Consider the following 705-nt stretch of genomic DNA (forward strand, 5'->3'; position numbering starts at 1 on the left):
TATGGGCTTTTCCCGTTTCAGGGGATGAAATGGATCTATTTCGTATCCACGTGCTGGTGACATGTCATGAAGGATGGTCGATGACGTTTTTCATTTGATGAATGATTGATGAATTCTGGATGGCCGGATGGATGGAAATGATTTATAAATTGATGAATACATTAAGAAAATATAATGGGTAGAATATGTATAAATATATATATATATATGATTCGATATATGTATACAAATATATATACATGCATATATAAATATACATACAAACCCAGCTTTGCCTGGAAACTAAGCTTTGCCCTAATAAAATCAACTAGTTGTAAACCAAGCAAAGATCATTCCCGTGCAGTTATTATACTGAGTTTCCTAATCAAAATCTAAATTTTGATTTTAGAAATGTCGATCACCTTGCCTTACTTCAGCAGAGTGTGTTTAACTGTAAACTTGTATTCAACTGTTCGGTCTTCGATGTCACAACATTTGAGAATTCAATGCACTAAGTTTTTCATTAAAAAACGAAATAATTGCCGGAAGAATAAAATGTTATGGCATGGAATACCGAACGGTTGTGGTTTATTACCGCCGGAAGACAAAAAACTAATATGTGGCATGGAAGGGGAAAATGTGGTGGCTTATGGCCGTCAGTCTTTCCCCGTTCCTTGTATTCCCAAAAGAATTTATGATTTAGCAAAACTTTCAAATATATTTCAT

The sequence above is a fragment of the Eurytemora carolleeae genome, unplaced genomic scaffold (genome assembly GCF_000591075.1).
Source record: "Eurytemora carolleeae unplaced genomic scaffold, Eaff_2.0 scaffold656, whole genome shotgun sequence".
Lineage (NCBI taxonomy): Eukaryota > Metazoa > Arthropoda > Copepoda > Calanoida > Temoridae > Eurytemora > Eurytemora carolleeae.